This window comes from Peromyscus maniculatus, chromosome 3 (assembly GCF_049852395.1).
Source record: "Peromyscus maniculatus bairdii isolate BWxNUB_F1_BW_parent chromosome 3, HU_Pman_BW_mat_3.1, whole genome shotgun sequence".
Classification (NCBI taxonomy): domain Eukaryota; kingdom Metazoa; phylum Chordata; class Mammalia; order Rodentia; family Cricetidae; genus Peromyscus; species Peromyscus maniculatus.
In genome coordinates this window covers 139,049,990-139,072,462 of record NC_134854.1, presented here as the reverse complement: position 1 = coordinate 139,072,462, position 22,473 = coordinate 139,049,990, and positions in this window count along the sequence as shown.

Sequence of the window (22,473 nt, the reverse complement as noted above, 5' to 3'; positions counted from 1 at the left end):
GATCTTTCTGTGGTGTTAATAAGCTTAATGGCTTTACCATAGTCCATGTGGAATCATCAATTGTTGTGGGGCCTCATCATCTTTTTGTAGATTTCAAAGTTGTTGTTGGGCATGGTCATGGTTCCCTGCAGATATTTTTGTGTGTGTGCCTCCTCTGTGGTTTGGAGCAATCACAGTCTGATGAATGTCTGTCTGTCAGAACCATGAACGTTCTTCCCTAGAAGAGGAAATCTTCACAGCAATTTCTCCCCACCATTTGTCTTGCCAAACTTTTCCAAACTGACCTTTGCCAATGCTTTCTTGTAACACAATGGTCCTGGCAATTGTTCTCTGAACAAACAGCAGTGAACCCTTTGTCCCAGGTAACAGCATCACCACATTCACCAAAAGGATGAGAAGCAGCCAGCAACTCAGAGCAGCAGCCGCTACCTCCATGGTCCCATCACTGTTAGTGGCTCATCCAGGGCCAAAGTTTCTTCTTAGCAAGCCTCTAGGCTGGCCTCAAACTTGGGATCCTCCTGCCTCTGCCTCCTTCAGCAAATCCTAGGGGCGTGCACCACCACAACAGGCCAAGTATAGCTCGGGCCTGAGCTGGAGCCTGAAAGGCCACAGGGAGGCAGCTTTTTCATGAATTCATACCATGAATGTTGGGCGCCAGATGTAGCACGAATCTTAAAAGTTCTTATTAATAAAAACAAATCTGAAGCCAGGTATTGGGGCGAGTGCTGGAAGATCAGAGAAGCAGAACAAGCCACAGCTTCCTCACAGAGTTTTATGAAATCTCTGGGCAGAGCAGTGAGGATACTGTTTACATTTAACTCTCCCACTGTCTCCAGCCTCCAAGCTTCCTCACATTTTCTTCTGGGCTCCATCTTTCCAGGTTCTTCATCATTTCTGGGTCCATTCCCAAGACATCCTCTGGCTTTTCTCAGTCTCTCCTAAAATGCAAGCTGAAACAGCCCCTGACCCCAAGAGGTACTGGCTTTGGGTCACCTGCAATTTTTCAAGAATGAAAATAATAATAATAACAATAAAGCCCGAAACCTATTTTGAAAAATGAGTCAGAGCCATGAGCACAGCTCCCTGTGCAGCCGGCTTTGTCTCTGGGGACTTGATATCCTGGCTCTGCTTAAGACATTTTACACACCCAGGGAAAGTCTGAAATGTTAATGCCTCGAGACCCCGAGCAGTTTACAGAACATATCTTCTCTTTGAAAGCTTCTGTGTTAATCAAAAGTGATTAAAGCCAGGCCCCACCAGGGGCATTTTTTCACAGTTAGAAACAAGTAAGGAAGGACAGAGATGATTATCTGACAGTTCAGGAGAAATTTGCTCCTTTCTATAAAAATACACAGGCAGACAAAGGCTTTACAATTTGTCTGATCTCATCACCTTTCAGCCCAAGGAAGCCTGGCTTGTGTATTCAAGCACCGGGCTGCTGTGTGGCTTCTTCACAGAAGGCCATGCTCTGTCTGGACTCCAGACCAGAAACTCCGCTCTCACCCTGTCTTCAGGGCTGCCACCAGTGTTTTTAGAGCAGTGAAAAAGTGTTCCCTGTTCTCTGCACTCCTGTAACCATTTTGTGGTTTTCTGCACGGGCTCTGGTGTGTTGTATGCACCTACCCTAGACCATGGGGTTCTGGAATCTTCGCTGGGAGTCTTTGATGCCCACCCTGTGGCGTCTTCCTGGAAAAAGGGAATGCCACTTCTTCTAAAGAGATATGAAATGGGAAGAATGAGTGCCAGCAATTCTTTCTAGGCAGCAGTCCCTGATAAGGAAACTGAATTGCAAGACAGATTCAATGGCTGCTGTTTTCAGCCTCAAAAATTAGAAATTTGTTAGAATAACTTTGGTTAAGCCCCTAAAACAAGTTATTCTCAGATACTATTTTATGTGTGACAGAGGGTGTTCACTCAAGCACACACATGTGCCTATGTGTGTCTGTGTGGCTATATATGTGTTTGTCTCTGTGTGTCTCTATCTGTGTGTATGCATGTTTCTATGTATGTGTATATGTCTGTATGCATGTGTGTGTCTGTCTGTGTCTCTGTGTATCTGTGTGTGTCTCTCTGTGTGTCTATCTCTGTGTCTCTGTGTGTGTGTGTGTGTGTGTGTGTGTGTGTGTTATAGATTTTCTTTTAAACATCAAAGCACTTTCGAGGAAAGTAGTTAAGAGATACAAATAGATATGTGTTCAATGTGCTCGCTGAAGCTTTATTTTTAAAATGAGAAATTGAAAACACATTCAATGATACAAAAACTGTGGCCTACTAATCCACTCTGCGGCAGTGAAGAGTGGGTGCTGAGATCTGAGTGCCCCGGCACGGTGAGTGCTTACTTCTCATGTGGTCTGATGTAGGGCAAGGGTCTTCAGACAGATTTCCTGTAAGCACTGATTTTAGGATCCAGGCTGCTTCCAACCTGTGACTGTGTCACCCATGGGGGCTGATTAGAATATTAATAGGCCATTTGGATGATTTAGTGGCACATGCAGAGGCAGATGGGTCTCTGTGAGTTCCTGGCCAGCCTGGTCTATAGAGTGAGTTCCAGGACAGCCAGGGCTACACAGAGAAACCCTGTCTTGAAAAACAAAAAGAAGGAGGAGGAGGAGGAGGAGGAAGAGGAGGAGGAGGAGGAAGAGAAAGAGGGGGAGGAGGGGGAGGGGGAGGAGGAGGAGGAGAAGCAGGTTAATAAGCCAAATTCGAGATTGGCATCCATCATTTATATCTAAAACCACTGCCCTGAACTCAAGTTGCAAGAAGGGCTTGATCCGCAGACTGCCTGCCTGATCCGAGACAGGACATACCAAGAAGAGCCTGTGACAGGGACTCTGCCATTGCCTTGGTCTGTTTTGTGTTGGGTAACAAAATCCTTGATGCTACATAGAAGAGTGGCAAGAGACCCTGAGAGGTCAGACTCACTCTCTGCAGCACCCCACTCTCATAGCACATAATCCACACCCCAAAGCTCTGGCCAACTCCGTGAAGCGAGCATCAGTCTCTCCTCAAAGACCTAAGCTGAATACCGTCCACCACTCCTGGCCTCCCGAGGCCACATCACCTTTCAATACTGTTGAATTGAGGAGCAAATCTCAATGTGAATTTTCAAGAGATAAATAAATCATCACACAACAGCAGCCACCAGAGGCTATGAAAACACTACATAACCACACAGGAAGTTTTATGCCTTACAATCTGCCTTCAAAGAGTGTTCGATGAAATGTGAATGTCTTCACAAGCTATGGCATTCACCTGCATAGGGATTCATGGTAACTGTGGAAAGCACATTGTTCCCCAAACAGGCAAGTGTGGACACAGATAGCACCAGCATATTAACTGAGTTCATTTAAAGCCAAAACAACTTTCCCCCTACATTCTTTTTCAACAATTCTCCAACTTGTCCTTAGTAAACATTTATCATTCCTCTATGAGAAAGTAGTGGGCTATGGAGCCCAGAGATAGGGGTGCAGTCTGGGGTTGTTGGGCAGGCTTAAAGGATTTTAGTGGTGTACACCTTTGAAGAAAGAAAATGGAGAAAGAAAGATCTCCCATGCTCTTGAGTCGGTAGGATTAACGTAATAAAAATGGCCATCTTACCGAAAGCAATCTACAGATTTAATGCAATCCCCATTAGAATACCAACACAATTCTTTACAAACCTTGAAAGAACAATACTCAACTTCATACAGAAAAACAAAAAACCCAGGATAACTAAAACAATCCTGTACAATAAAAGAACTTCCAGAGGTATCACCATCCCTGATTTTAAACTCTATTTCAGAGCTATAGTAATAAGAACTACATGATATTGGCATAAAACCAGACAGGTGCATCAATGGGGTTGAATTGAAGATCCAGACATAAATCCATGTAAATTTTCAACAAAGAAGCCAAAATTATACAATGGAAAAAAGAAAACATCTTCATTAAATGGTGCTTGTCTAAGTGGATTTCAGCATGTAGAAGAATGCAAATAGATCCAAATCTATTACCCTGTACAAAACTCAAATCCAATAGATCAAACACCTCAACATAAATCCAGATACACCAAACCTGATAGAAGAGAAAGTGGGAAATAATCTCGAATGCATTGGCACAGGAGACAACTTCCTGAACAGCACACCAATAACAAGGACACTAAGATCAACAATTAATAAATGGACCTGATGAAATTGAAAAGTTTTTGTAAAGCAAACACTGTCAATAGGACAAAAGAGCAGCCTACAGAATGGGGAAAGATCTTCACCAATACCACATTCAACAGAGGGCTGCTTCCCAAAATATATAAAGAACTTAAGGAACTAGATATCAACAAACCAAATAATCCAATTTAAAAGGGGGCCACAGATCTAAACAGAAAATTCTCAACAGAATAATCTCAAATGGCCAAGAAACACTTAAGGAGATGTTCAACTTCCTTATCCATCAGGGAAATGAAAAATGACTCAGAGATTCCATTTTACACCTGTCAGAATGACTAAGATCAAAAACACAAGCACCAGTTCATGCTAGAGATGATGTGGAACAAGGGGAACGCTCCTTCATTACTGGTGAGAGTACAAACTTATACAGCCACTTTGGAAGTCAGTGTGGCAGTTTCTCAGAAAACTGAGAATCAATCTCCCACAATATCCAGCTATACCACTCTTGAGCAAATATCCAAAGGATGTTCAATCATACCACAAGGACACTTGCTCACTTATATTCATAGCAGCTTTATTTGTAATAGCTAGAATCTGGAAACAACCTAGATGTCCCTCAACTGAGGAATGGATAAAGAAAATGTGGTACATTTACACAATGGAATATTAATCAGCTGTTAAAAACAAGACACCAGGAAATTTGAAGGTAAATGGATGGAGCTAGAAAATCATCCTGAGTGAGATAACCCAGACCAAGAAAGACAAACATGGCATGTACTAACTCATAAGTAGATATTAGCTGTAAACTAAAGGATCATTGTACTACAATCCCCAGACCCAGAGAGACTAGGTAACAATGAGGATTCATGGGGGACAATACCCAGCTCTTCCTGGGAAGGGTTAAGAGAAGAAATTTTTTGAGTGGACTGAGGACAGGTGGGGGTGGGAACTTGAGTGATCAGGTTGGTGGGGGGTTAAGGAGAAGAGTACTGAAAGAGACTACTGGAAAGGGGGGCATTTTGGTGTCAGATAAAAACCTGGCACAAGGGAATCTCCTAGAAATCTATGAGGATGACCCTAGTTAAGACTCCTAACAATAACAGGTACATAGCCTGAACTGGCCATCTCCTGTGACTAAGCAATACTTCGAATGGAGAAAGTGGGAATCGAACCAAGCCACATAACCATGGACCTACAGTCTATCCTTCCTATGGGATGTGCTGGGGTAAGAAATTGAGGGAGTGGCCAACCATGACTGGTCTAGCCTAAAACCCATGCCAGGAGAGTAAGCCTACCCCCGACACTGCCTGGAGCACCAGGACCCACAGGCTGGATGGCCCAGAGACCCAGAATAGAACCAAGGAAAAAAATATCAATGTAATGGTGTCAAATGATATTCTGTTATACTCATAGATTGGTGCCTAGCCCAACTGTCATCAGAGAGGCTTCATCCAGCAACTGATGGGAAGAGAAGCAGAGATCTACAGTCAAACGTTAGTCAAAGTTTGGGAAATCCTGCAGAAGATGGGGAGAAAGGGTTGTAGGAACCAGAGGGGTCAACCACGAGAAAACTCACAGAATCACCTAACCTAGGCTCATAGGGGCTCGCAGAGACTGAACCCACAACCAGGGAGGCTACATAGGACTGACCTAGGCACTCTGCATATATGTTATAATTGTGTAGCTTGGTCCTCCTGTGGGACACCTAACAGGGGGAACAGGGCCTGTCTCTGACTCCTTTACAGGCTTTGGGACCCTACTCTTCATGCTGCATCTCCTTGCCCAGGCTTAATACATGGGGAAGTGCTTAGTCTAACTGCAACTTGATATGTCATGTTTTGTTGATACTCATGGGAAACCTGCCCTTTCCTAAACAGAAACAGAGGAAAAATGGATTGGGGGAGTGGGAACAGAAGGGGATGGGGGGAGAGACTGAGAGGAGAGGAGAGAGGGGAACTGCCACTAGGAAGTAGAATAAATAAAGTTATTTTAAAAAAAAAGAAAGCAGAGGAAGTTACTGACTGAAAGTGTGGTTGATACTAACCTACATGTGATATATGTAACGAGCAATGATAAAGTGACTAGGAGACAGCTAAGGCTGTAAGTACATGTGAGGCAGTCCTTCGAGCAGAGTCAGAGGGCTTTTCAGAGATGTCCCTGGCCCCCAAGAAGCCCTGCTAAAGTGAGCTGTTGTTATGGATGAGGGCTTGTGTTTCCGGGACCAAGAAGCTTCAGAACAGCCTGAGAGCTCAGTGTCCAGGCCTGGAGTTGAACAAGTGTGTAAAACACTGCTTCCAAAATGTGCTCTTAAGCCATCCAGTGATTAAAAGCATCCCATACCCCGGGAATGGGCTGGACTAAGTCAAGATAAGCAGACTTCTTTATTGCAGGGCTGATTTGAGCCCCAAATACACTAACATGTCACCTCTGTCTCAGACAGAATCGGTTGCAATCTATAACACGCTCCACATGACTCCACCAACTAACTCCGTAACTAGGAACATCCTGTGAGACCAGACGCTGCTAAACAGCGTGGGAAATGTCTGTTTACTGAGCTCTTTAATGAAAGATGTCTACAATTATATCCGCTTTAGCCAGGCTCTGCTGACTTGCATTGTTGGGGTCTGGACAGTGCTAGAAGGTCCCAGGACACAGTCTCGGCTTTGCCCATTCCGTGATTTGGCCTCAGCACATTTAGAAAACTATGAAGATGGGTTGTTAGGGACGGTCTTCATGAAAGATCATGGATCTTTCTGGAGTAGCCTCATCCTAAGGAACAGATTGGACACTCACAGGCAAGAGTGATTCAGAAAACATTACCTCCTTCACTCTAAACGTTTCTGAAATCTGATTTGTCATCACTACACAACAACCTGGCAAATCACCCTATCTCCTCCTGGGTTCCCAGATTAGCTTCTCCCCAGACATCTCCAGAATAAACTTGCTAAAACCCAAATGAATCGTGTGCACCTCCATATCACCAGAGTAAACTTTCTAAAACCCAAAGTGAGTTGTGGCATGCCTCACTCAGAGAGAGATTTCTGTGGCTCCTCACTAGGCCCAAAGTCAAAGCTCTTGCAATTCCTCGTAAGGTCTCCATAAGCAGCTCGTCCTCACCACCCAACGCCCAACTGAGCTTTCCCTGGTCATTTCCTTCTGTCTGCTCCTGGCTCATGTTGCTCCGTACACTTTGGCCCCGTATTAGTTCCTTTTATGTAATAAGACACCATAACCAAGGCAACTCATAGAAGAAAGAGTTTATTTAGGGTTATGGTTCCAGATGGATAAGAGTCCATGATGGCTGGGAGACAAGAAGCAGGTACGGTGGCTGGAGAAGGATGCGGAGAGCTCATTTGTAAGCACAGAGAGCAAACTGGAAGTAAAGAGAGGGTTAATCTCTCAGAGCCTACCCCCAGTGACATATTTCCTCCAGTACCATCTAAATCTCCCCCCAAAGAGTGCCGCTAACTGTTCAGATGTTTGAGATTACGAGGGACATTTCTCATTCAGACCACAACACTCCATTCCCTTGTTCCCATAGTCTCCTGGTTATATCATAATGCACAATGCAGTAGGTCCAACTTCAGAATAAGTCCCTAGTCTTTCAGACATAGCACTGTTTAAAAGTCCCAAGTCCAAAGTCTCCAGAGTCTCAAGGCAATGCCTTAATTGTAACCCCATGTAACCAAAAGGCAAATTATACACTTCCAACCTATAATAGCACAGAATGTACATTGCCATTCCAAAGGGGAGAAGCGGGGGCATAATGAGGACATAGCATACCAAAGCAGGCCAGAACCCAGCAGGACAAATTCCAAATCCTGTAGTCCCATGTCCCATGTCTGGAGTTTATTTTCAAAGGACTTTAGATGGCAGTACCCTCCAGGTTTGCTGCCTGCAACACACATCTCTGTCCTGGGCGATTCCACTCCATATACGCAGCCCTCGTTGGCAGATGCTCTGTGGTTCTGGGATCTCCAACACCTTGAGGTCTCTGGGTTTCACTTTCACAGCTCCACACAATGGCCTCTCATGGCCTCTCCCCCTCCCGGGGCCTGTACTCAGGAGCCCCTTTGCCACACAGAGACTGTCTTAAATGGCCCTCTGAAACCATATAGGGAGAATCCACAATCTCTTCAACCTTGAATCTTTCATGCCTCTAAAACCAGTGTGGATGATTCTGCCAAGTTCAGCAGGCAGCTTGGGATGGACATACATCCTTAAACCACATCAGCATCGCTGCTTCCACTCAGTTGCTTTCTAGGAGCATCAATGCCTTACGTTCTTGTGCAGGTTGGAAGCTTAGCTGGACAGGGTCTTGCCCTGAAGACACCCTTCCCTCTACTCCAATGCAGATCGGAAGACCTCTCAGTACTGGCACTGATCCCCATATCTCTCAGCGGAAGCCTTGGCGGAGACCCTCCGTGTCCAGGTGCTCTTGTTCTCTTCAAACTGCACATTTTGTGTTTCTTTCTGCCCACTTGATCTTTTCCATTGTAGACATGCAAATAGTCATTAATAATAATAACCATGCCACTGACTCAATATTATGCTGCCTTGAAATTGCCCATTAAGCTCTACTTACAGTGTTAAACAGTTTCTCTACTACAAAGTTCGAAAGTCCTGTATATTTTTCCCCAAACCAACATGGTCAGGTTCTTCACAGCAGCAGCCTACTCTCTAGCACCGACTTTTAGATTAGCTTTTATTATGTTGCTGTAACACAACACCATGATCAAGGCAACTTACAGATGGAAGAGTTCATTTGGGCTTATGATGGGGGAATGTCTTTCTGTATGCTGTGAAAATATGTTGCTCTGATTGGTTGAGAAATAAAGCCATTTGGCCTATGGCAAGCAGCTTAGAGGCAAGCAGAAAATCCAAATAGATAGGAGGAAGGAGAAAGACAGAGAAGAGGAGACGCTGCCAGCCGCCACCATGAGAAGAAAGATGTAAAAGTACCAGTAAGCCACAAGCTACCTGGCCAAGTATAGATTTATAGAAATGAGTTAATTTAAGATGTAAGAACTAGATAACAAGAAGCCTGTCATGGTCATAGTTTAAAACTAATATTAACCTGTGTGTGTTTATTTGGGTGTGAGCGGCTGCGGGACCAGTGGGTGAGAGAGATTTGTCCTGACCACGGGCCAGGCAGGGATAAAGAAAAATTTTCAGCTACAGGCTTATAGTTCCAGATGGATAAGAGTCCACCATGGTGGGGAGGCATGTCAGCAAGCAGCAGGCATGGTAGCTGGAGCAGGATATATATATTCATATGGTATAGGATTTCATGTCCTATACCATATGCATGAACACAGAGAACAAAGTGAGAATATGGGAGGTCTTAAGCTCTGAAAGTTTTTCCAGTGACATACTTCTTCCAGCAAGTCTGCACCACCTGAACCTGCCCCAAAAGCACTGGACAAAGTGTTCAGATGCCCAAGACTATGAGGAACACTTCTCATCCAACCACCACAGCCCCACTGCTGAACCTCTGCCCAGCATTCTCAGCAATTTCCAGTTCAGATTTAGCACTTAATGTTCCCCCTGCATAGATGCCTAGCCACGCTGTGATTTCTCCCCCTAACTTTCAAGGATCTTTGTTTGAGTGCCATCTTCTCTGTGGAGACTTGGGTGAGTGTTCTATATACAGTCACAGTGCCTCCATCTCCTCTTGTCTGTTCACAATCACACTGCCTCCATCTCCTCCTGTCTATTCACAATCACAGTGCCTCCATCTCCTCCTGTCTATTCACAGTCACAGTGCCTCCATCTCCTCCTGTCTGTTCACAATCACACTGCCTCCATCTCCTCCTGTCTATTCACAGTCACAGTGCCTCCATCTCCTCCTGTCTGTTCACAGTCACAGTGCCTCCATCCTCATCCTGTCTATTCACAGTCACAGTGCCTCCATCTCCTCCTGTCTGTTCACAGTCACAGTGCCTCCATCCTCATCCTGTCTATTCACAATCACAGTGCCTCCATTCTCCTCCCATCTATTCACAGTCACAGTGCCTCCATCTCCTCCTGTCTATTCACAATCACAGTGCCTCCATCTCCTCCTGTCTGTTCACAGTCACAGTGCTTCCATCCTCCTCCTGTCTTCTTTTCCCTGGTTACTTTTTTCTGCACCATTCAGCACTACTGAACACACTTCTCATCTCCTCATTCATTTCTTGACACCTTGTCTCCCAAAATGAGAATAAATGAGCTTCAGCCTTTGGAAACTAAAAATGACTTGCCGGAGGGAAGAAAACAAATAAGCAAATGTTCAACAAGGTTTACAGAGTTTCCACAAAATGAGCCAATGCATTAAGTTCTGGACAGAGACAAGCCAAGCCATATTCTGAGACTGAGCTCAGGTGAAAGCTTAAGCAAAGAAAGCTAACTTTATTTTCAGATATGAAGCATTTCCCTTGTACCCATCATGACAGTCCCTTTCACAGCTCTGTAACCAGCCAGATGACACCAAAAAGCCAGAGCTCTCTGGGTGTAGAGGTAGGAGCGCTAGGCAAAGGTTATATATATATTTTATACCCTGCTTGCTTATTCTCCCTTTTGTGGATAGTTTGTTTGTTTGTTTGTTTCTGTAGACTGGAAATGATAATCACTGAATCAGTCACAGCGATGCTGTGGTCTAGATTTCCTTCCTATGCAGGTGCAGAGAATCTCTCAATTAATTGTTCTCTATCAGTCATTAAAGTCAATGTAAATGGCTGAATTGTCTTACTCAAAGGTGAAATCCAACAAACAGAATAAGTAGTAAAGTGCTTAGAAAGACTAGACTAAAAATCAAATGACCAAGTTGTGTACAGGAGTGCATACTTGCAATCCCAGTATTCAGGAAGCTGAGACAAGAAAAATGTGAGCCAAAGCCATAAAGAGGCACATAGACTTCATGGCAAACCAATCAACAAACAAACAAAAAAGAAAAAGTCTGAGGCTCCATAACGATGTAATGGATGTAGTGGGGACATTGCGGGCAGGTGGGGATGGGAACATGAGGGATCAGATTGGGGTGGGTGGGTGGAGGGAGAGAGTACTGAAAGAGATGACTGGAAAGGGGGCACATTTCAGGGTCAGGTAGAAATCTGGTGCAAGGGAAACTCCCAGGAATCTACAACGATGACCCCAGTTAATACTCCTAGCAATAGCAAATATGTGGCCCAAACAGGCCTTCTCTTGTGGCCAGGAAACAATTCCAGTGGAGAGATTGGGACAACAACCCAGCCACATAACTTTTCTGGATCTTCTGTCCCGCCTATGGGATGTGCTGGGGTAAGGGTGGTGCAGAGATTGTGGGAGTGGCCAGTCAATGATTGGTCCAGCCTGAGACCCATGCCACGAGATATTCTGCTATACTCATAGATTGGTGCCTACCCAATTGTCATCAGAGAGGATTCATCCAGTAACTGGTGGAAACAGATGCAGAGACCCACAGCCAAACACTGGGCCAAGCTCAGGGAATCCTGATGAAGAGAGGGAGGAAGGATGGAAGGATTGTATGAGCCAGAAGGTTCAAAGGCATTACAAGAAAACCCACAGAAAAACTAACCTGGCTCATAGAAACTCATAGACTCTGAACTGGCAACTAGGGAACCTGCATGGGCCCAACCTAGGTCCTCTACATATATGTAACTGTTGTATAGCTTGATCTACTTGTAGGACTATTAACAATGGGAGCAGAGGCTGTCCCTAAGGCTTTGGCTGGCTTTTGGGAACCTATTCCTCATACTGGGTCGCCTTGCCCAACCTTAATACATGGGGAGGAGCTTAGTCTTACTGCAACTTGATATGCCATGTTTTGTTGATATCCGTGGGAGGCCTACCCCTTTCTGAACAGAAATGGAGGAGTGGATTGAGAGGTACAGAGGGGAGGTGGGGGAGGCAATGGTAGGAGAGAAGGGAGGAGAAACTGCAGTAGGGATATAAAATAAATCAATAAATTTAAAGAAAAAGGAAATCTAAACACACACAGACATACACATAAAAATGATGTAACAGATGTTTATGTTTTAATACTGCTGAATACAATTAAAATGTGGAAATTACATAACAAACATTAGAAAACTGAACATTAGAGAGATTGGGATAAGTTGTCTGAGAAATGCACATCCCAACAGAAATTATGGTGATGAGCTTGTTGTGTTTCCTTTTGATTTAATATATCCCAGTCCAGGAACTAGAAAAGCAAAGAACCTAGAAATGCCAATAAGAACAAATAAGAGATTTAAAAAAAAATCTTCTCCTTCCAAAACAAAAGGAAGAGAGAAGGAAAGAAAATCCTGTTTTTTCTAGTCTGGGGAACAAGAATGGAGCACTGTGTTCTGGCAGAAGTCCATGGAAGAAAGCTGCACCCATCTTCCTTCCAGCAGCAAGGGCTAAAGGGGAAGTCTATATTATCATTCTTTCCAAAGTGCCATGAGGTTGCTCCAACCTCACTCAAGGAAACAGCAGAGAAGATGAAAGGGAAGACTGGGATTTCACCTTTGGCAAGCATCGATGGTGTGTCCCCACCTCCTCGCAGACTCTCCAAAGTGTCAGTGGGCACATGAGTGGACAGTAATGAACAGGCATCTGTCCATCTGAAGATGGATGCTGTCAGAAGACACTAGCTAAAAGGTAAAATCAGGTTAGTACCCAGAGCCTCAAAGCATAGTGTCTGAAGTGCCTAGGGATCATTTAAATGCTTTAAGACTAAGAAGACTTCAATGTCCATGAGAAGAGACAGTCAACAAGTGGAAAGGAGAGATCACAGATGTTGCAATAGCCTCCCAGGATTTTAAAGCAGCCGTTATGAAAATTCTTCAGTGAGTAATTGTAAAAATACTTGAAACAAATTAAAAAATGTAATCTCAGCAAAAAAATACATTGGGAGGAACAAAACGGAAACTTTACTATTTAAAAATGTACAAAACTAGAAACAGAGATTGAATGGACAAGATGCAGAAAGAAATGAAAGAATTCAAAATAGAAACTATCCAAGCTGAACTGCAGAGAGGAAAATGTATATAAACTGATGGCTTGGAGTTTTCCAAACTTGGGGAACGATCTAAACTTACATAATCTAAAAGTTGAACAAATCCAAAATGGAATTTAAAAAAAGTAACACTGAATTTACATTATCCTCGAAATGTTCAAAGCTAAAGACAGTCATACTCAAAAGCAGCCAGAAGAGCAACTGACCTGTGAGAAGTTCAGCCCCACACAGACTCTCCTCAGAACACCAGGGAGCCAGAATCAAGTGACATGGTTTTTCAAGTACTAAAAGAAAATAATTACCATCCAGGGATTCTACACGTAATAAAATCTCTTTCAGGAAATAAGAACAGATGAAGGCACCCACAGATAGTCTTTCCTTCTTACCTCAGAGTTCTTAAATTATGTTTGACAGTAGAAACAAGATATGTAAGAATCCTAATGCTCTCAGTGTACACAGAGGAAACAAGACAATCACACTGTGAACAGAGCTGGGGGCATGGAAGGAGGAAAGCCATAGTGTGTGTGTGTGTGTGTGTGTGTGTGTGTGTGTGTGTGTGTGTGTGTGTGTGTGTTGTATACATGATGTCATGTCTAAGCAATTACTAACAGTGCCATGTACAAGACGGAACTCTTAAAAACAATGTAGCTACATCTTGATGTAATTCAGAAATATGTTCAAATCAGGAAGTAAACACATAGAGAATTAAAAGCATGCCTTGTATGTAGGTATTTAAGAATATATACACATATACATATGTGACAATAATTGAAGAAAAACAGGCCATGAATTTGAAAGAAAGCAAGGGGGGGTGTATGGTAGGGCTTGGAGAGAGAAGAGGGAAGGGGGAAATGATGTAATTATATTATAATTTCAAAAATATTTTAAAATGAAGAAAAAGCATTTTAAGTGAGAAAACAAGATAAAATAGATTATCAGTTCATCTATGGATAGAATATGTTCATAATTATTGTAAACATAAATTGTTTCAATATGCCAAACAAAAACAGATGTTAGCAAGTAGATTAAACAAAAACTATGATCCATCTTCAGTTATCTTCAAAATTTCACTACTGAAACCTCAACATAGATAGTCAACCTGAAAGTAAAGAGATGGGATATATGACATGATAAAATCTTAACAAAATGAAATCAAGAATGATCTTGACAACAACATCACACAGATAGTGAACAATGAAAATCTTCAGGCCAATATGGATGCAAACATTTTCAAAATATAAATGAAGAGAATTAAGTAATAGATTAAAAAAAATGTTATATGCCATGGCCAAGAATGCACTTTACCCAGAAAAGCAAGCTTGTGAAATATTAAAAAACAAACCCATATAATCCATCATATTAATAAACCAATGAGAAAAAACATATTATAATATGTGCTAATGCATAAAAATCAGTTGGAAAAATACAATATCTATGATTTATTAAAAACAAAACTATTGGTTAAACATGAATATACAATTCATTAAAAAAATCCTTGTATGTTCTATCCATCACAACAGATAGTGGAAGGCTTCACAGATGATTCACAACCTACTCTTAAGTCCAACTCCGGGAGTGTGACACCCTCTTCTGCTCTCCATGGACATGCACACACACAAATACATGTAAATAATAATAATAATAATAATAAATTAAAAAACCCAAATGAATACATTCTTGAATCCCCCAAAGGGCAGAAAGCTATTCAGTAATAGAAAACAATGAGCTGTTAATATATACCATTCAGATAAATCTCAGGGGGGTTATGAGAAAAAGACAATAAAAATACATGCTGTGTGATTTCATATTTATACTGAAGTGGAAGCAGACGTAGTTGTCAGCTGTTGGAGATGGCATGAGAATGATGTTTATGGTGATAAGCTAACTCTCACCTTGAACCTGGTGGTTTCATGAATCTACACATGGATAGAATGACATAGACGAAAACTGTAAACACACACATTTCTTTTCTAATCTTGATTGAATATGCTGTGATCTCTATAGGAAACTGGATGAAATGTACTATATTTGCAACTTCCAGTGACTAAAATTCTTTAAAAATAAGACATTAAAAATGCAGCAGCAACAATAAAATGAACAAAAATGAATTTAATTGCAAACATTTTAAAATATAATATTAGCACAAATTCCATCTAATATGACTTATAACATATAAAATAATTAACTTGCTTGCACTAAGCACACTAGAAGAAAATAAAAAAAACTCTCTAGAAATATTCAGAACCCTTTAAAAGTAGTTCAATCATAGCAAATGTTAATGTGTTTTTTTCTGCTCAGGTTTAGAAATTTTTAATAAAGTGATCAATGAATTTGTTTTTATGAATATATAAGTAGTGTTTACTACAGTCCTGAAGAGTGTTTGGGTACATGAATGTGAAATTAATTACAAAATAATATATCCATAAACTCTCACAAGAAAATATCCACAAATTTTCACAAGACTTGAACAAGTTTAATTTATAATTATTGTTCAATAAAATCAAGAAACGATTAAATATCCATTTTAAAGTACAAAAAATAGTCTATACACGGTTTCAAAGTGAGAATTACATGTAGACTAAAAATAACTTTAATTCAGTGTCCGTCAGTGCAGTAGTGGCAGGTCTGTTATCGGGGCAACCAAACATTTTCTAACTGTATTTAACGCCTGATCCACAAGAAAGAATTCACAACTGGTTCCATAAACCTAGCTTGTGGCTAGAGAGGTCATGGGCCCTAGTGGTGAAGCTACTGCTATTGTTTTCCTAAACTGACATGGTGTGTTCATCAAATTCCCTTCTAAATAGTTACGTTGATGACATAGATCAGTGCTGCTTTCAGCATTGAACAGAAAAGTTTCATTGTGCAGTGGGCAACGGTGACTACAGACACTCACAAATGATCAGTGCTGCAGAGAAATAACCACAGAGTTATTTATCTACAAGTAGGGAATCTATTTTACTCCCTCCAAGGCTCAGGGAACATTTTTAAAGAGTTGGAAATGAAGCTCTATCATAAGCAGAATATTAGACATTAACAGTGATATCTTGAAATCTCTGCCTGTGTAAGACAAACATAGCAAATGCTCACATCTTAACCAATCAAATAGAGTCTTCCCTCTTCCTCTACTCCCTGAAAGCCAGCTCCATTGGAGGCTGAAGCACTCTGTGAGGCTGCCCTGCTCATAAGTCATATCTTCAAATAAGCCCTAAGATATTTAATGCATCACCATTTGGTTTTCCAACAATGGTGACCCTGGTCCCTCTGGTCATCCTGTGTCCTCTGGACTATAGTATCACAGAGGATTGTGGGAATAATTTCTCTGGTCGCCCTGTGTCCTCTGGACTGTAGTATCCCAGAGGATTGTGGGAATGCTCTCTCTGGTTGTTCTGTGTCCTCTGGACTGTGATGCCCCAGAGCCTTCAAGTTTCCAAGAAGTCATACCTCTAATTGTCCTGCAGTTGTGTCAGTGATGGTCTACATGTGAGGACACGCTCTCAGGTCAGGGCCACATGAGTAACATTGAACTTGACACTGAGAATTGGTTTGTAAGAAGTGGTCCATTTTATTTCCCCACAGCTGGGGCTGGGCCAGAGGCATTCATGCTGCACTTTCTAAATACCTCAAAGACAGGCTGGGGCTGCAGCCAAATCAGGCAAACAGCTGGCCTGATGCCAATCTCCTGGGGTAATCCTGAGACCCTTGGCTGAGTGCTTAGAGCTGAGTATCCCTTGTGGACCAGAACAAGAAAGGCATGACTGCCTTCCAGTCTCCTGTTCCAACACAATCAGGAATATGAAGAGGCTGCATGAGAGGCAAGCGAAGGGGGCAGCTGAGATCAGGTCCTCTGTAACCTTCAAACAAAAGTTTTCATATCCCCGGGGTCCAGCCCCTGACCCCACTGCAGGCCTCCCCGACACAGATAACACACCACTAAAATGCTCGCTATCGATGCTTTTACATCAAATGCCGTTCAGTGGAGTGTAAATATCCCACAAAAAAATTTACGGACTCTTTAAGGCTACAGTAACCTAGCAAGCAGATTGCCTGTGTTAGCATGAATGGAACCACCAGAGAGACACGTGGAGCTATAACAGTCACAAGTGGAGACCTGGGAATTTGTTTCTCAAAGAATAGACCAGTAGGAAATAAGACTCCACCTTCTGCTTAGCTGTCACGGATGGGCCATTGTATGGAGAAGTCTGGTCCTCCTTCCACCATGGTGGCAAACCACTGACATGAATGCCCCACAAGGAGGAAGGTTTTACTAGGGCACTGTGTTCCGGAGGGTTTGAGGTGTAAGCAGCCGTGTCTGTCGCTTTGGAGCTGTGGTACAGCAGTCCATAATGATGACAGGAACACATCACAGAGGAAAAGCTGTTTATTTCGTGGAGACTGAAATCAAAGAAACAATCAAGAAGGGCCAAGTCCCAATGTCTCCTTCAAAGGCGCACCCACAATGTGTAGGCCCTGCCTATTGGGTTCTTCTCCCTACTGGTGGCATTATAGGCTGGGACCCAAGTCTTTAACACGTGAGACTAGGGGAGCATTCAAGATTTAAACTGTAGCACAAAGGAAGGCATCGGTAGGGCAACATCTGTAAGGTAAAGTCCACAGAGGCATTGGAACCCCACAGGAATTGGGGATAATCATCCTCCAAGGGTGTATATGTAGTGTCTGCCTGAGTCTGTGAGCACCTACACGCTTGGGGCTGTCTGCATGCACATGTGTGCAGCATGCAAGCATTATGCTTATGGCTTGTTATTAGTGAGAGTTTGCTCACCTTACACACATAGACTTAGCTCATCCCGTTTCTGCTGCTGGGGATATTAGGAGTGTCTTCAGTGCTAATCCACCAGGGTTGTTTTCTTCATTTCACTCCGAGTCAGCTGTGACACGTGTGCTCAGAACCCTGGAGTACTTCTCAGCGTGGAGACTGAGCAAAGAAAAGATAGGGTGTTACCACCATTCTCCAAGTCCCTCTGTCCAGGGTCCACACTCTCTCCAAGTGCTCCTAGCTCCAGTGTGCCAAGTAAGGAATGGTTACAGGACCCCTGGAAAAGCTCATCTTCCCGCTACCGTGTGGAATCGCAGAAATTGCTAGGTCTGATGTCATTGACATTTTGCCCCAAACTCTGTTATGTCTCAAGACTACATTTAAGCCATGTCTAGTCTTTGAATTATTGCTTTGTAGAATAATTTTAACTTTTTTTTAAACTTACCATGTAACTGGAAAGTCGGGGTGGGGCAGAAAAGAAAGTTCAAATATGGAGACTGAGAATGGAGTGTGATGCAATCAGTCTAAGAATTCAAATAACAGAAAGAGAAGAGCAGAGCAATGGGGATGCGTCAACAAGCATTCACAGGACACCTCCGGACAACAGGGGGCGCTGGACTCTGGCTGCATGATGCTTCTGAGAATGTAGAGCTCTGGAGTTGCATTGGCATGGCCTTGGTCACATGGCCATCCATGTTGCTGATCAGAGCCACAGCAGTACTGGGAGTAGGCACCATCCTGGTCTGGCTCCTCCGAGCTGATGGAGTGGCCAGAGTGCTTAGCAGAAGAAAGAGCTCAGACAAGTACAGGCTTTCAGAAAAGCTCAATCTTTAAATACAGCTATCAGATCAGAAATCCAAACAGTGAGCACTTAAGAGCCAGAAGGTGCGTAAAGTAAGACAGTGCTGTTTGGCACTTTCTCTCTGCATGGCTAAGAGTTATGATCATCGTGCTTCTAATGCCTAGGAATGGCTATAAAAAGGGTAGGAGCAGGGGATGTGTCCAGATTTTTCCACTCTGTTCCTTCAAGTTCATATTCTCTCCCTCCCTTTTTCAAATTCATATCCTCTCCCACTTCCTCTCTCTTGAATTGTCAACTCTTTCCAAAATCTACCAACATGAGTTACTCAGACCAAGGGAGTGCATGTGCCACTTTTTCTTCGGCACTGATGCAGTGCAGGAGCTCAAAGCATGAAGTTCGAAAACAGCTTCAGGATGCAAAGCCTTAGAAGAGTCCTTTCCCCAGCATCCAAGAATTAAGTGTGTGAGAAAAACAAACAGGGGACAAATGAATACACACTTAAGCAAGGTAGTGACCAGGAAGTGACAGGACAACAGCGTGGATGTTGTGTGGGAGACTGGGAGAGATTTCTAGGAAAGTCACCAGGTGACAAGACAGTTGTAACCTCAGGAGCTTTCCTTGTCATCCTGGATACAGAGTACCACTGCCACCTAAGCCACTAAGAAGAGGTTACTAGACTTTCCTGATCTCCAAACACAATTTGCCTTCTGAGGGCTGCCAAAGCTCATGTCCACCAACATGGCAGACCTACACTACCCTACACAACACTGCTGAGAGACCCAGCTTATAATTCTGTGGTGTGAAACTGGGACATGCTTGGATTTTCATCCAGAAAAAAAAAAAAAAACTGTGTCCTTTCAATCAGTTGGTAAAAGCATCTGTGCTCAAAAGGTTAATTAAGTTGACTTGAAAATGTTAATAATTAGAATATAAATTAAAGGATTTTATTACAGCATATTAAACAAACACTTTGCTGATTATCCCATCCATTCACTGCTCCTGTCCCTGCCCATCTGTTAGACTATTTCTCCCTGTGTCCCCAATCTGCTCTCATGTCACATATATGCCATACCTCACTTTCCCTACTCCTTCCTTAAGAACTTCTTCTGCCTCTCATGATATGCTCTAATTTCCAGATCTGGAAGCACATCTCTATATATACACACACAAAAATCAAAATCCATGATCTACACGTGAAAGAAAATATGGAATACTCTTTCCAAATATGAATTACTTTCTTTGATACAACTTTCATCCATTTTCCTGCAAATTCATGGTTTCATTTTTCTTTATGGTTGAAGTAAATTACATTCTGTACATGTATTGTATTTTTTCATTCATCTATTGATGGATATCTTGGCTGGTTCCACTTCCTAGCTAGTGTACAGTGCAGCAGCAGTAAACAGAAATGCAAGTATCTCATGATAGGACCCAGAGTCTTTGGGGCTATGCTAAGGAGTGGTATAAGGATTCATATCGTAGCTGTTAACCATTTAAGAAGCTTATCCCCGAGATGATGGATTCTCATTCTATTGATAGTCATTACTTGCACATAGCTCTTCATCTAGGGGTGGGTCTGTGAGATTTCCCCCATTCATGTTGCCATATCAACTTGTGTTGACTCTATTCAAGTCTTGCTTAGATGATGATACCGTTGAGAGTTCAAGGGTGCATCTACCCTACCATATATAAATGACGTAATCTCATAGTAGTTGTCTTGATCCTCTGGCTCTTAGAACCTCTCCATCACTTTTTCTGAGAGGATCCCTAAGCCCGAGGTGTAGGGGCTGTGTAGATGCAGCAACTGAAGCTGGGCACCCCATGCTCAGTGCTTCTCTGTATTTTGACTGGTCATGGCTTTCTATAGTAGTCTGCATCTGCTATATTTTTTACTAAGGGTGAGAGCTCCACTTACCGATGAGTCTAAGGATCAGTATTGACAGTGCAATGAGAGAGTGTGCTGGTCTGGGGAGTGGTGGTAGGAGGTTTTTCTCTAGATTCCATGGTGGACATGATGGATTCATTCCCACTCCTCCTCTACACTTCTGTTCCTCTCATGGAAGAAATTTTCTCAAATTGTTCTTGTAGGTGAGACTTCTTTCTTAGTCCTCTATACATAGTATTCATTTGGGAATTGGCTGGAGTGCTGACTTGGGGATCAACAAGTGTTTTGGTTTTTGCTTAGCTCTCTTAATTTTAACACAAAACTTTTCTAGATACATTAATCTTGGTTGACAGTTATGGCTTATGAGAGATCTGTTGTTATTCTTATGTTCCTGACTTTGTATATAAGTTGGCATTTTCCTTTACGATCTTTAATATTGTTCATTTGCTTTATATTTTTATACCATAACTATGACATGTTGTGGCAAGATTCTTCTTTTATCGTGTCTACTTAAATTCTTGGGAACTAAGTGCCTTTAGTCTTTGGCTGGTCACTCCCTTCTCTGGGTTTAGGTGTTTTTCTGCTGTGGTTTCATTTAATAAATGGGGCCCTTGGACTTTGTCTTGCATCTTCTTATAGCCCATAGATTCTTAGGTTTGTTCTGGTGAACATACCTTAGTGTCCCTGGAAGCCTTGGTCATGTTCTTTATTTTTTCTTTATGTATTTCTGAATGTATTATTATCTCAATCATTCCCCTTCATCCTTAAAATTCATTCTTCTGCTTGGTCTTGTCCATTAATTTTACTTTCCACTGTTTACTTATGTTATCCAACAACCATTTATCTAAGCCAAGTAAAATTATGGTACCATGAAATAAAAAGTCATTGCTATGTTGCAACAGCAAGAAAGAACAGATGTCAGCACAGTAGGAACTCTCTGATATGAGGATCAAGTTCTATGTTACATTGTAACAGAAGGAAAATTTGAATAGACTCATTTAATAACAAAAACATAGGCTCATTCTTATGCCTCTTGTGGTTTTATGCCTGCCAAAGCCATGATTTTCAGAGTAGGATGGTATTCTGTGTTTTATTTTGGAACCGGTATTCTGAGGCAGGCTCCTCAATCCTCCTGGCCCTACATTTGTGCTAGATAGATTTGGAAATCCAAGAGACAAATGCAAGGAAGGGTTTAAAAATACAATTCTCCTCAAGTTACCATCCCCACACACCCAAAATACACCAGGAGATCTCTTCTACTTCCCCTTCCCAGGGAGATTCATGTGTCCCTTAGGCCCTCCTTGTTACCTAGCCTCTCTGGGTCTAATCATCCTTTACGTTATAGCTAATATCTACTTATAAGTGAGTACACGCCACATTTGTCTTCCTGGGTCTGGGTTACCTCACTTGGGATGATTTGAGAGTGGGTAGAGAGGGAGAGTACTGAAAGAAATGACTGGAAAGGGGCACATTTGGGGGTCAGGTAGAAACCTGGTGCCAGGGAAGCTCCCATGAATCTACAAGGATGACCCCAGCTAAGACTCCTAGCAATAGTGGATATGTATCCTGAACTGGCCTTCTCCTATAATCAGATTGGTGACTACCCCAATTGTCACCAGAGAACCTTCATTCAATAACTGATGGAAGCAGATACAGAAACCCACAGCCAAACATTAGGCCAAGCTTGGGGATCCTGATGAAGATGGGGAGGAAGGACTGTAGGAGCCAGAGGGGTCAAGGACACCATGTAGGGAAAAGGGGTTGGCTAAAGAAACACACCCTGGTCCTGGAGCCAGAGCTAAGGAAATATGGCTCAGATCAGGCCAGAAAGAAACACGGTTTGGCTCAGTCAGATCAGAGCCATCTCTGCCCCTGGCCAATGGACTT